The sequence below is a fragment of the Geotrypetes seraphini genome, chromosome 1, assembly GCF_902459505.1.
Source record: "Geotrypetes seraphini chromosome 1, aGeoSer1.1, whole genome shotgun sequence".
In the NCBI taxonomy this organism is placed as follows: domain Eukaryota; kingdom Metazoa; phylum Chordata; class Amphibia; order Gymnophiona; family Dermophiidae; genus Geotrypetes; species Geotrypetes seraphini.
In genome coordinates this window covers 345,768,264-345,782,902 of record NC_047084.1, presented here as the reverse complement: position 1 = coordinate 345,782,902, position 14,639 = coordinate 345,768,264, and the positions used below count along the sequence as shown (strand labels likewise).

Below are 14,639 nucleotides of genomic sequence, written 5' to 3'. Positions count from 1 at the left end.
GGGGTGTGAGATGAAGCCCTGACAGAATGAACATGAGAAACACCCTGCTTAACATGTGAAAACATGTTTATTATGCAAGATGGAACAAACAGGTGTCAGAGGGTTTTGGGTATTGGCCCTGCAGCAGGTGTTGTAGAAAAGCTTGTTGGCATGCCTTTTCAGGGCATTGATGAGGGTATTATACAAGAAACATGATCTAAAACTTTGAAGGGTTGGTGACTCTTCTCAGAGAGTTTTTAAAGCATCAGGACAATATATGCATACTTATTTCTTTATACCTTTATGGTGGTGGTGGAGTCAAAAACAGTAACCTTCTTCTCTGCTTCTCAGCTTCCTAGTTTCTGGTGCTGCATGATCAGGCCACAGTCCTTGAGTCCTACCCCATCTGCTGTCTACTGTATCTCAATGTATATTGTCTGGACTTCTTTATCAAGTTTCAAGTTTATTATGCAATTTGATTAATCGCCTATTCTACATTCTAGGCGATATACAAACATAAATGAATAAATAAAAACTTGGGATAATTATTACATAAACAAATAATATTACATAATTACGAAAACTTACAATCATGAAACACTAGGAAATATATATTTAAAGGGTTACATTCTGAATCAAGTTCTATATATCAGGATTATAACAAAGGGAAGGGAGTAAAGTACAAATGAGAAGATATAAGGATAAAAAGGTATGTAAGATCATTATTAACTAAAAACGTCATTGAAAAGGAAACTTTTACACCTTTACACCTTTAGTTATAGTTGTACCTGATTTCAAAATCCTATTGACTGAAATCTGCTGTTTAGATTTTATGCTGTTTAATTTGTTTATTTGTAATGGTAAGGGGTTCTCCCCCAACTCTATTTTCTTTCCTAATGTTGGGTGTGAATAAACTGGAGGAAGTTTGGAAAATGTTTTTGAGCGTTAATATCTTGACAATTAAATAAGGGGGAACATTATCAACTGAGACTACCATTAAGAATGGTTATTTTACTGCTAATGCCAGTTATTAGTAATTAGGTTTCATTACATCAAAGTAACCTGAGTTGTGATAAAGTAACTTGTCTTAACCATAGCATATGTTGTTAACATCCCCCCAAATGTCAAAATTAACAAGATGAAAATTGCACACTTAATAGCATTACCACACTAAAATCGGCTCAGTGTGTGTCCAAGTATAACACAAAACTCTCAACACACCCAGGGGAATATTAAAAAGTCACAATTCACAATGTAAAAAACAGGGGACTTCAGCAAAATCACAGCTGAACCCTCAGCCACCTTGGCTCAAATGGGGCTTTTACTCAAGAGTCCACCATCTCACCTCATAATTTAACATCCCTAATCCCTTTCATTATACATTGTTTCAATATTTATTTTCTAAAAAAAAAAAAGCAAGAAAGCCCATATAGCCCACATAGCAAAAACTCAATGGGGCTGCCTGTTTCACAGGAGCTTCATCAGGAGTGGTTGTTAAATCTCACATTTTAGGGGGGGAGGAAGATGTTATGCCTGAAAACTGGTCACCCCTTTTATAAAGCTGTGGTAGTGGCTGCTGCACTGTAACGGTCCCAAAGCCCTTTAAATACCTATGGGTTTGGGGGCCATTACCGCAGCGGTCCATGCTAAACGGCTTTGTTAAAGAAGCCCTCTATGTGAGATTTGGCAGCTGCTCCTGATGAAGCTCTTGTGAAATGGGCAGCCCTGTTGAGTTTGGCTGTATGGGCTATATCTGCACTTTAAATAGATAAGTGCTATTTTTTTATTTTTTTTTTGAGAAAATAAATGCTGGAACGTGGAGGGGCATTTTAGATGGTGCGACTAAGTCTGACTTTGGATGTTTCCCGCTAGATGTCCAAAATTGAACTTCCAGAAGGGTCCATTTTTTAAAAATGCTGAATGTCCCAAATATTTTTTTTTAATTGTCTAGTTGGATGTCTTGTCCACCAGGAAGTCCAACTTTATACCCCATTTTTGACCACAAAATATGGGAGGGGCCAGTCTTCTAATGGACTGGTCACACAGACATGCCAACAGAACATTGGGCCACACTAGAAGACACTGCTGTGAACTTCATATAAACTGTGCCAGAAGTACATCTTATCATAACCTTCTAATGTATGGTTGGCCCTGCAAAACTCCCCTAAAACCTAATATACCTACCCCCCACCCCAATAACCCTTATGGCTGTAGGTGGCACCTATACAACAGTATTGTAGGATTTTGGTGGGCTCACACTGTCCACCATAAATGCAGTAGTTTAGAGTGGATTATGGGCCTGGCTCATCCTCTCTATGGTTCACTAGCCCACCCACCTGACTACTTAAGACACTTATGTGATGCTCTACTAGGCTTTCCCATACCAAGTGCTGCTGTTCTAGAGCCAGGTATGTACTGTTTTATTCAAAATCTTTTGGGGTGGGAGAGGGGTCAGTGACCACTGAGAGAGTGTGTGGGTGTCAATAGCTAATCCCTCCAGTGATCATCTGGTCAGTTTGGGTACCTTTTGGCACTTAGACACTTCTTAATCAGGTCTAGTTGAAAACGTCTTAAGTTCCATCCAAGACATTGCAGGGAAAGGTTTGATTATTGCTGCAGGCAGTGGCATAAAGGGGGTGTGAGGGGGGCGGTCTGCCCTGAGTGCGGTTTTCCTCAGGGTGCCGACACTCCTCCTTCCCTCCACCTCCTTTCCCACTTCTCCCCCTGCCGCGCTTGTGTGCCCACGCCCCTTCCTTATACCTTTTTAACTTTAATGCGAGCAGTGATGAGCTTGCTGTCCACGTCAGCTTCGGTGCTTTCTCTGATGTCACTTCTGGAAGTGATGTCAGAGAAATTGATGACGGGACAAAAGCACACCGGACAAAGCCACGCCGACATTTCGGCCCAGACAGTTGGTCGCAAGACTCCAGTGCGCCGCTGTAAAACTTAATTTTAAAGAACTCCGATGGGGAGTGTGAGGGGGGAATCCCCTCAGTTTACTTAATACTGTTCGCACTGCTGTTGGGGGTGGGGATGGGGGGGGGTGCAACCCCCCACATTATACAGAAAACTTAACTTTTTCCTAAAACATTGGGAAAAAGTTAAGTTTCCTCTATAATGAGGGGTTCCAATCCCCCAAACCTCCCCAACGGCAGCGTGAACACTATTAAGTAAACTGGGGGAATTCTCCCCTCACACCCCCCCCCCCCCCATTGGAGCTCTTTAAAATTAACTTTTCTGGTGGCGCACTGGAGTCTTGCGCCCAATTGGCTGGGCTCAAATGTCGGCACAGCTTTGTCCCGCGCGTGAATGACTGTGAACTGAGAAATTGGGGGGCCCCCTCCTTCATTTCTGCCTTGGGCATGTCTAACACCGACTCTGTCCACAGTGCTTTGTGGCTCGGCCTGGATGGATGGGGATGTGTGTGCCACAGTACTAGTGCTGCTTTCTTTGTTATTCCTGTTGACTTACAGAAAGGCCTCCATTCAACTTTTTGCCACCTGATGTCATCTCAGTCATGTTGTGGCCTGAGCCACATAAAGCCAGCAGATCCCACAGACTTTGAGGTCCCATGAAATGGCTGGAGCAGCACTGGGCAATTAGAAAGTAGTTGGAGGCCCTGTACAAATTAGTGGAAACACTGGCCACATCGCCTGCCCTTTTTTCCTAATCTTTTGTATTATCTGAAACCTGTTTTATGGTCTCTTTGTTTTAAGAAGTAGTAAATGAACTCTCACCAGCATACCGTTCATTTAAAAAAGATGTGGCCCTATAGCTTTGCAGGCTATTGTGTAATAAGCCAGAAGATTGATTCAAAAGTTTTCTTCTACTGTGTGCTGCACAGCAAAAAAGGGTTTAGTACAGAAGCCCAGGTGACAAGTCATAGAGGATGTTACACATTCAACTTATAATGGATACACAAAAAGTGATTTATTAGTTAATCACCAATATAAACAAAGTGATATCAAACTTCAGAAGTGGACTTAACACGGTCCATGTTTCAGCTCGGCAGCCTTCAGCAGGGGTGCTCTAAATAACCATACGAGGGGTGATGTGAAACAATGTCAAAATATATAATTTTGTTTCTGCAAATTGGCACTTAACGAAATAGGATAACACTCTATAGTGGTAAAATAATGCTCAGAATTTAGGAAGTTGGTTGTTTGGGCTGAGAACTTTTCAGCACCCCCTCATATAATGAAAGCAGATTACAATCATTAACAAATATATGAGCCCCTAGTACTACAGGAAACGTATAGTAGTGAACCCAAAGTTACTTTGGTCACTTTTTCTCTCTTTTGTGTTTCTGTTGTGATTGTTGTACAGAAATGTGCTGGTCTTTTCTACTTTTCTCTCACACGTTCAAACTAAACAGGAAATTTCCCATTCCAAAAACCGTGTCAATGTTTTTTTTTCAGGTTAGGGTCTTTAGTTATGAATTAATATTACCCAAGACCTTGAAGTTCTAAACTAGATTATGGTGTGTTTCCGGGAGTAGGTGTATAGAAGAAGTGGCATATCTAAACATGCCCAGTAGTGTATGAAACTTTGTTGTAATGCAAAAAAAAAAAAAAAAAAAGAAAAGAAAGATACTTGGGTGGTTACACTAAATGCATACAATTATAAATGATTTGTAGACAGGTCAGAGGGAGAAGTTAAGGCTTGAACTAGAAATACACCTGCTTGTAAACACTGTGCTGATCCTGCATGCTGGTTTTGTAGGAATATCAAACATTTTACAGTATATTGAGCAGGATAGCTGAATAAGAGGTACACAATCATTGTTTTCTCTAATTTATTTAGTAATACAAAGAGGAAAGAAAGTCTAAAGAAAGGTTAAGACTGATGCAGAAACAGAACAGGGAACAGAATGATGATTTTCATGCTCAAGAAAGACCACTGGTTGTCTTTTCCTTTCTGTGTCCAATTTGAGCTAATGACTCTTAACATCTCAGTTCACTTTGTGGGATGTACACAATGTATTTAAATTAGAAACTAAAATCATATATTCCCATCAGGTGGCTCTCAAGAGGAGTTGTCACAGGTTTCTCTCCTAAAGCAGTAGTTTTCAACCCATTCCTCTGGGCATACAATCAGGTATTTTGGAAATTTGTATATGCATGAGATATATTTGCATACACTGCCTCTGTGGCAGTAACTCCCTCCTTTTGCTCTCATCCCCCTTCTTTTTAGCTTTATAGTAATGCATAAGCTCAGCCTTTTGCAGAACTGCCAAGTTTTCTGGTTCCAAAATAGAGACTAACCCCCTCTTTTATTAAGGCGTGCTAGCCAATTTACCGTACGCTAAATATTAGCACGTGCTAAATGCTAACACGACCATAGAATACGCATTAGCATTTCTTGAATGCTAAATCAGCTAGTGCGCCTTAGTAAAAGGACCCCTAAATTCTATAAATGGTGCCTAAAAATTTCAGCAGTGAAAAAATAATCTGACTGCCATTCTATAAATGATGCTCAAAGTTAGTCGCTGCTTACAGAATAGTGCTTAGTGCCGGAAACCATGCCTAACTTTAGGCGCAGCCATTTACACCCACCGAAATGTGGTTTAAATCTTAAGTTAAATCCTAAGTTAGGTGCGGATCCCCCCTTATTCAATAACTATGGGCTAGATTCACTAAGCAAACCGATCGTGTACCAGTTGGTTTGCGACCCCTTTGTGACCCAATTTTCCTCCGACCCAATTCACTAACCTCTGTGCCGAACATCCTCCAATCTGATCCGCGCATGGAAATGAGGGGAAGGGCATCTAAACGTAGGAAGAACGTGATTCACAAAAAAAATTAAGGAACACTGACTGGGCTGCCCGATCAAAAAATAAGCGACTGCTGAGGACCAGTCACTCAGGTCCTTTCCGACTGCCCTCTCTCTGCCACCATGCTTTCTGCCCCGACTCTCTTGCCCTGCTCAGCTCCGACTCATGTGCCCTTCCCTGCAGTACGAGCCTGTGGTTTTAACCCATGGGTTTAAAGCAGGTTAAAACCATGGGCTCACAAAGTAAAAATACCCACGTAAAGTAAAAGTAAAAAAAAGTAAAAAAGCTTTGCCGGGCATAGGCAAAGAAGATGGTCTGCACATGTTCAAGGATCGCTCTCCAGCAATCTGTGCAGTCAGTGGGGGGCATGCCAACGATCGCCCCCATTTGCATGACATCACATTGAGAATTTGCTAGCCTGCCACGGATCGCACACGGATCGGGTAGGTAAGTGAATCTAGCCCTTTGTGCATAAATTGTAGGGATGCTGCTGGTCCGCCCATTACCCTCCCATTTCTATGTCCCTTTTTTGGACATGTGCATAAAATTTAATTATTTCCAATTAGCACCAATAATTGCTCATTTAACATCACAATTATTGACACTAATTGGCTCATTATTCAATTAAATTGCACATACAAATTGGGTGCACACCCAAATTTGCATGTAAAATTTGTAATGTTTTTTTTTATCGAATTTGGAGGTTTATTGTTTAGATGTGGATTTGGATTCCCAAGCAGTGTGGAATCTGTAGTCCTTCTACCCCCTGACATCAGTGCTGAAGGCCCCTCCAGTGTGTTTGGACAGAGTTGTCTGAAATCCAGGATTGACTCTTAATACCGGGTAACTTGCTTTTGTATTTTAAATTGTCACTTTTTTCCCCCCAAAGATGCCAAGTTACCCAGTTCCAGGCTGCAGATTGTTGACCAGTCCTGGTTTTGACTTTGCATTCCAAAACAGTGTGGGATTTTTAGTGCCTGATCCTGCCCATTGGAATCAATGCTGCAAGTTTCATAAGACAACATGATAAGGTGGTCAGAAATCCAGGACTGCCCCAAAAATCTCCAACTTGGAACTGGGTAATTTAGCATCTTTGTTTCCTTCATCTTCCATTTCAGAGTGGGCAGCACTCATTATTGGAGTTTTAGTAATCTCCTGTGCCAAGCTTGGACATTAGTGTAGGGATGAAGGGAGGGAAACTAGGCTTATTGAGCTGACTTTTTAAATTGGACAGTTCAGAACAACATAAGACTTGGATAAATTTATAATCAAATACCATAAATTTGATGTAAGCATCTACCGGCTTAAATATGTCTACATCTTAGGGTAAGATAAGAATGTTATATAAGCTATGCCCACAAAGTAAGCACTTTTGAAACCAGCCGTTTTGCAAGCTGGCCATTCCAGACATGTCAAAGCAGAATTTTTATCTGCAACTGGAGAGATTTATCGTATCTATAGTTTTTACTGTAGTACCATTGGGATGTGAAAAGTAATGTGAACACACGGTCAATACCCTTGCTTTGTACAAAGAAACTATTGTGACCGCACTAAAATCACACGTAAAATGTTCTCACGCTACTCCCATATATAGAACAACTACAACAACCCCTCTCTCCCCCTACAACTTCCTTTCCTTCGCTACTAGCTCTACAAGGGATCCGCTAACCCTAACCCTGAGCATCTATTCTATAAAGAGGTCATCTGCGCCACGCCCCTTACTGTGACGTTTCACTGATGGTCACGACCCACACGTTGCTAAACCCTTGTCTTCTCTTCTCCCAAATGAGAATCCCGCAGGCTACTGTTGGCGAGAGACCAATCAATCTCCGGGACCCTCGCCCCGCCCAGCTTTCCGTCTCATCACCGCCGCCTTTTCGGAAGTGGCAGAACAGAGACTCTAGCCCCGCCCCCTCAATGTTAGCGCGCGTTGCCCTGGGCGACGCATCCCGCCCACTCCTCTTCCCGGGCCGTGTCTGCGGGCGCCGCTCGGCCTCGTTCCTTTCCTCACCCGTAGCCCCTGCTTATCTGGAGAGCGCCGGGGGTGCGCGGGGCGTCATGAAGTGACAGTGATGCAGATTAGTTGGATGAGGGCACCGAAGGTTTGAGGCAGTGAGAATCCCACAGGTGACCCGCTTCATTTGAGGTTAGAATGTGCGTAATAGTTGTCTGTGCTGGAGAGACGTAGTAGTTTATTTCACATATTTAACTTTTGCAGAAAATTGCGTTTGCTGTGCTGGTCTTGGATGTGTGGAAATAAGGGTCAACAGAAAAGTTGCGGGTGATTGATTTTTTTATTGACTAAAAATTCGATTAGCCCACTAAAAGTATCACCTACAATTTGTTTGCTGATCGTGTTTCCAAAATGAACTTTAAAACTTCTAAAGGGGAAAGAGTTCCTTCCTCTTTTGGGGGCTATTCATTATTTTGAGACAGTGGAAACATCACGTTCTGCCTGCTACCACGACCATTAGCAATGGAAATGCTAAATGTCTCTCTCTTCAAAGAAGTTTTTGTTTAATCTTAAATATTAAAGTCTCTCCCCCCCCCCCCCCCCCCCGCCACACACAATTGTTTTCATGATGTTGTAGTGTTATTTAATTTTTTTTTTAAATTTAGTTCATTTGCCTAATTAACGTTATCAAATTAGAAAGGAAAATATAGCACTATTTTAACAAAAGTTTTATACAGTTGATAAGACAGACAAATTTTAAGAAGTGGGTAGGTTTCTGGGTGAATTGAATGGATTGATCTTCACATACTTGTTTGAGATATCAAGGTGGTTTATAAAAGTAATAGTCAAGTACAAAACCAATACATGAAAAATGCCTTAGCGTTAAGCACTGCACTGTATGTCTTTTTGTATATCAGATTTTCTGTGACCGCAACCCCATTTTCGTCTTGTTACTCAACCCTCATCCCACAGTATTGCTACCTACATCCATTTCCCATGTAAGTCTAGTTGTAGTGTGGGCTTGTCAGGAGACGCAGGGTGGTGATATTTTATGTTTCACTCTGGTTATGAGACCCTATCACCACCACCAAATGTGGATTCTGTGACCCCATTTGATAAGCACTGATAACAAAGAAACAAATTGTAATCATATTACTGTCTTTCATAATTATATATTTTTTGGTAGATTGCAATAGTTTAGATTGAATTATGCAGTGGTATGTATTATTAGATTGTATGATTTATTATGCCTTATACTTAATAGTTATTGTACAGGTGTTCTATTTCTCAGCTCCGAATTAATTAAGAGGGTATTTTCAGTACCTGAACAACTTAACTCATTTTAAGTGGGAATGATAAAGAAAATGGGTCAGTACTTCACTAATAGTTCCTAACAGCTAAATTCAGTGGTGGGGTCGTGGGCTCAACTATGTTTGATATCGCAAATCTTGTTGAAATATAGGTAAAGCTTTTGGGTTTGATATGTGGAATAAAAATATTGGTTTACTGTATATTAAAAAGTTAAAAAGTATAACGATTATACATTTTTATTAGATAAAAGAAGATATCGGGGTCCTTTTTCTAAGCCATAGTAAAATATGGCCTTGCACGCAGTTATGTGGGTTTTTTCCCATGCAAGAAGGCCTTTTTTACCACAGCCAGAAATTGAAATATTTTATTTGTAACTTGATTTGAGCATATTCTGGGACAGCATGTAATAAATTTAAATAACTACAGTTCTCAAAACAGATATTGTTTTGTTATGTTGAAAACCAAAGTATACAAGTAGTAGGGATGTATATGGTGGGAAAGAGTGGGAAACAAAGCTGCTAAAATGTTTGTTTGGGTTTTTTCCACAAACATTTACTAGGAAAAAAGTCTAGTATAAATAGCACTAGAATGTTCTGTTGGGCCACTAAGAAGCTTCAGTAGAATAGTGCCCAGTTAGTGACACCAGTTAGTATTGGTCGGCCAGCCTGGCCTGCTTCAAATAGGAGACATCCTATACGTCAGTCCTCTGCCAGAACTGTTGCTTCTGCTTCTACAGAGTAAAGTAACCATGGTGGATGATGTCATTAATAGGCTGGAGCCAGGCCAATCCCTTCAAAATGTATCTGTGAAAATATTTCTGCAAAAGAAAAAAGTACAATAGAAATCCTTTGAGAAAGAATCACTTTTGATGTTAAGTCAACAAACAAAAAGCTCTGCTGGCTTTGGACAGCTGAAGCCAGAGATGTTTATACACAATACAGCACAGATGTGGATGTTTTGAGATCTTTATGCCCTCCTACTGATGGGAGGGTGAATTAAAGGGCGAGTGCAGGATATCTTTGCATTAGTGTAAGGATTATTTTTATGTTATAATTTAATTCTCTCTTTCAGATGTAATGACAGCTACAGTGGTGTGCAAAAGTCTGGAACCATTTGTGAATTTTGCATTATTTCAGCTTTCTGACCTTTTATTTTAAATTTTTTTTGACCCAATAGATTTATCTATGTAAGGGATACATTTGGCTATTAGAATTTACTTTTTATTTTAGCTTGGCCTTAAATTTCTGAGTTTGTTAAAGTTGATGATAATTTTTCTGCGTAAATCGAGTAATGTACTTTGCTGGAACAAAAAAGTATACGAGCATCATCTATCCTTCATATTTATGTAGGTGGCCTTGAAAAAGACCATTTTATGTGTCATGATGGCTCAGTATTTTGTGGGACACCCTCTGTTTTTGATCACCTGTCTGTACTGTGTCTGCATTGAGTAAACCAGTTTGATGAGGTGATCATGGGTAACCACATGGTTCCAGGCTGCAATGAGTGACTCTGTCAACTCATGTTTTGTTGTTGGATGTCTCTTGGATATCCCTCAGGCCACCTTGTGCCACAAGTTCTCGATTGGATTCAGATCCGGAGATTGGGCAGGCCAGTCGATTGACTCAATGTTGGTCTGATGCTTCCAGTTGATCACCTGTTTGGAGTGATGGCAAGGTGCGTTGTCATCTTAGAACAGGAACTGGCCTGGAAACAACGGCTGAGCTGATGGCACCATGCACTTTTGCAGTATTGTGATGTACTCAGTCCCTTTGACTATTCCATCGATGATATGCAGATGTCCAACGCTACTGGTAGCCATGCAGTCCCAGACCATGACCTTCAAAGGCTTCACACTGAAGATGAGCACTCAGGCTTGAACTTCTTTCCAGGAAACCTCACGTAGATGTGGGCCTGGTTACTAAACAGGCAGAAGGTGCTTTCATCACTGAAAAGCACCTTTTTTCATATTTCACATGTCCAGCTTGAGTGCTTCTGTGCAAACTCAATCTGGTTCTGCTTTTGGACATCAGTCATCAGTGGCTGATGTTCAAAAGCATCAGTGGCTGATGTCCATCAGTCATCGCAGACCAAACTGCAGGCACTGGTAACGAACTGACACTGACATGACACTTGTCTGACCACCCACTCTGTAGCTGAGGTGAGGTCAACTTGCAATTGGTAGATTAAATACACCAAAGTACATGGTCTTGGCATAATGTTGATGCATGTGGATGATTGATCGAGGCTTGTCTACCTCTGAATTCGTCGCTTTCTTTTTTTTGTATAATCTTTACTACTGCTAGTGATCTGGCACACGAACATGCGCCTCCAATGTCAGGTTCTGAGTCTTGTTCATGGTTGCAGCAGAAAGTGTATGAAAATCAAAAAGCCTGCATTTTTTTTTTAGCTTCCCTGTTACCTAGACAACTGGACTATGATTGGTCAGAAATAATACATGCTAATTAGACAGTCTTGATCCAGTTTTGAAGCATGAGCTGTAAAAGTTATAGTAGCTATGTTCTAATATCAACAAAATTGTAAAATTAGAAACAAGTGATCTTAAAAAAGTTGATTAACCAAATATATCCCTTATAATGTAGTACACAGACAAATATATTGGGTGAACAAAGAAATTAAAATAAAAGATCAAAGTTGAAAGAATGCAGAATTCACAAAGTGATTCCAGACTTTTGCACACCACTTTATAGAAGCTTTCAGATGGTGCATATTCAGAGTTGGGGAGGATCACTGATTCTAGTGTACTCCAGTTTTTTGTTCATTTCTTTTAAATATAAGTATTAGTGGTGCTTATATTTATAATGCAAACAGTGATTAAAGTTTTTTTTATATTTCTGGGCCAGCAGCTTTCTTCTTGAAGGGAACCAGCTTCTTACTAGGGGAATGCAGCTAAAATATTTTTTTTCTGGTGTGTATCGCCTCAATTTGGTATCAAAATGAAATGAGCACAAACCAAAATGAAACAAAAGGCACTACTGACTGGTCTGCGGAACTAGAGCCTTCCTTTGAATCTGCCTTGACAATTCCTTCCAGAACCTGGTCCCCTTACACCTTGTTTATGATGGGGGGCAATTTTCTAAAGGGGTGCTTAGACTTAGATGTCCAAACAGTGTATGTGTATGTTTATGTACAGGCTCTGTATTCTGTATTCTGTATGTACAGGCTCAGTGGCATAGTGAGAGGTGCCCGTGGCAGTGGCACTCCTCCCCCGCTCTCTTCTCCGCCCCTCCACCCCTACCTGCTCCTTCTCCATCCACTCCTGCTGCGCGTATGCCCCTTCTCTTCCCTGTACCTCTTTAACATTCCTGTTGCGAGCAGCATCACCAACGTGCTGCCCACGTTGGCTCTCCTGACGTCACTTCCTAGGCGTGGGTCCAGGAAGTGACATCAGAAGAAGAGCCGACGCTGGCACGAGCAGCAGGTTGGGGTTGCTCCTTCACCGGGAATGTTAAAGAGGTACAGGGGAAGGGAAGGAACGCACGTGGTAGGTGGGGGGTGGTGGAGAGGAGGACGGGTGCCGGCACCCCCACCAAGAAGGTGCCTGGAGTGGACCACCACCCTGCCCCCCCTTAATATGCTAATGTACAGGCTACTAGCATAAGTACTACTACTGCTGCTGTGTATCTGCACACCTATCATTTAGGTGCTGTCACTTAGGCCAGCCATAGAACTGGTGTAAGTGAAAATGTCCAAGTGCAGCAGCAACCTACGTAAAATATTCTTGTACAATCTCACTCTATTCCTGGACAAGTGGGTAGTCAATCCCATCTCATAAAATATCTTGTAGGAAGCTTCATTTATATATTTTTGACCCTCCTTTTTGATTTCCAGTTGTCTTCCTACAAGCGAGACAGTAGAAGCTAGGGCCAGATTCTCAAAACTTACTGTGCCCTTAACGATGGTTGCTAAACCGGTTCTAATAAAATTTCAAGAATGATCAATGCCCACAGTAGAATGGGTGACTCTCCTGTCTTAGCATTTACCACCTGCGCTGAAAACTAAGAATCAATTCTTGTGAAATCATTTATAAGGTTATCATCCAAAGATGTAACAAAATCCTCTTTGAGTTTAAAATTCCTGGTATCTTCCTTATTCTGATTTTTTTTTTTTTAATTTGTAGCTGCCCTAGACAACATAATATAAAACTAAAAAGTTCCAAACAAATGGTTTGAAAATTTGTTATTTTTTGATAAGGCTGCATTTTTGTTAAATTTTTAATTGCAGTTAATCGCACAATTAAAAGTACATTGTTTATTTATTTTTCTCACTACAGGTCATTATGATTCTGGGCAAGTAACCTAACTTCCATTGCCCAGAGAAAAATTGCATCTGAAATTTCACCCCTGGAATTTTCACCCCCACACATTTCGCTCCCGGGATCTTTCTCCCTGACATTTTCGCCCCCAACATTCACTGCAGTATTAAATTGCAATATCATAATCATTAAGCATTGTCATCATTACCAATTTTGTTGGCCTTGCTCATGTGAATAAGCCATTGAATATGCCACTCGTAAATTTTTATGACTACATAGCTTATTTTTTTCATTGTCCACATTTCAAGTCTTTTGCTATATTGCAGTGTTTTTTGACCCATTCAAAAGGCCACAATGAAATTTTATTTTTCATCAAAAAATCCAAAATCAAGTAACAAAATCATAAAAGTAAAATATACATGGTAGCAGAAAGTTCCTGGGGATGAAATGTGTAGGGGCAAAAATTCTAGGGGTGGGATGTACCTGGGGGCAAAATGTGGGGGGTGAAACTTCCTACAACTGAGAAAAATTACCCACTCTTTTACTAAGCTGCGGTAGAGGTGTCTACTGCGGCCTGGAGTGCTAAATGTTTCAACGCTGATAGGAATTCTGTGAGCATTGGAGCAGTTAGTATAATTGGCCACAGTAGAAACCTCTACTGTGGCTAAGTAAAAGGGAGTGGGTTGGGGTGTTAAATAACACACATTTAATTGTGCATTTAATTGCAATTACAAATTTTAATTGAAATGCAGCCCTAAAAAGTTAAAGAATAAAAATGAAACGTTATAGAGTGTAAAACAACATGCAGAATAGCCTTACAGTTTACATAACCTACGTCGGAAAAGCAAGCCTAATTTTGAATAGAAACATAGAAACATAGAAGATGACGGCAGAAAAGGGCTATAGCCCATCAAGTCTGCCCACCCTACTGACCCATCCTCTTAAGTCTATACCTAGCGACCGATATTCCAGTTCGACCCTCGTAGGGATCCCACATAGGTATCCCATTTATTCTTAAAGTCCAGCACGCTGCTGGCCTCGATCACCTGCGCTGGAAGCTCATTCCAACGGTCAACCACTCTTTCTGTGAAGAAATACTTCCTGATGTCACTATGAAATTTCCCGCCTCTGAGTTTGAGCGGATGCCCTCTAGTGGCAGAGGGTCCCCTGAGAAAGAAGATATCTTCTTCCACCTCGATACGTCCCGTGATGTATTTAAATGTCTCAATCATGTCTCCCCTCTCCCTACGTTCTTCTAGAGTGTAGAGCTGTAGTTTGTTTAGTCTCTCCTCGTACGAGAGACCCTTTAGCCCCGAGATCCTCCTGGTGGCCATCCGTTGAACCGATTC

General features: G+C 41.0%; 1 protein-coding gene across 5 annotated transcripts in view; it reads left to right on the top strand.

Annotated features, from left to right (window-relative positions):
- PTPN13 (protein tyrosine phosphatase non-receptor type 13) overlaps positions 1-14,639 on the top strand; it is a 626,469-nt gene that overhangs the window by 18,121 nt on the left and 593,709 nt on the right. For 2 of the 5 annotated variants that reach the window (XM_033962994.1, XM_033963003.1), the window contains exon 1: positions 7,682-7,898. The exons of the other annotated variants lie outside the window; for them this stretch is intronic. The gene's annotated coding sequence lies outside the window, so the exon portion shown is untranslated. Of the gene's footprint in view, positions 1-7,681; positions 7,899-14,639 lie in introns of those variants that run through there. 5 annotated transcript variants of the gene reach the window in all.